The sequence below is a fragment of the Myotis brandtii genome, unplaced genomic scaffold (assembly GCF_000412655.1).
Source record: "Myotis brandtii unplaced genomic scaffold, ASM41265v1 scaffold633, whole genome shotgun sequence".
Lineage (NCBI taxonomy): Eukaryota > Metazoa > Chordata > Mammalia > Chiroptera > Vespertilionidae > Myotis > Myotis brandtii.
Genome location: NW_005370423.1, coordinates 829,455 through 829,796, shown reverse-complemented (window position 1 = coordinate 829,796; position 342 = coordinate 829,455). Strand labels below are relative to the sequence as shown.

Here is a 342-nt window from a genome sequence, read left to right as displayed (position 1 = left end):
CTTCCGCCCAGTCCCCGGCACTCACTGGCTCCCAGACCTGTCTGTCAAGCACGTTTTTCCGGGAGCTTGGGGGGTGGGGGGGGCGAGTCGAGGGGACTTCACTCCGCTCTGCCAATCAAATCTACTCCGCTCCTGGCACCTTGAAGGACTGACTGGTCACGTCCCGGAAGTGTAGGCCAGGGAGATGGAGGGGGCGCCTGTCCACAATTGGGCCCGGCGTCAGCCAGTCACCATAGAGACCCGCCCACCTGTTTATGCGTAACCTCGGCGGCCATTCAGAAAGGCCGGCTGCGGGCTTTCCTGCTGGACCAGGGCGGGGGCGGCCGTGGACTCTCACCAGCC

The 342-nt window shown here is 64.9% G+C and overlaps 1 protein-coding gene across 1 annotated transcript in view; it reads left to right on the top strand.

The window, feature by feature from the left end:
• Window positions 1-342, top strand: part of RBL2 (retinoblastoma-like 2) — a 45,360-nt gene that overhangs the window by 44,597 nt on the left and 421 nt on the right. The gene's annotated exons all lie outside the window — the stretch shown is intronic.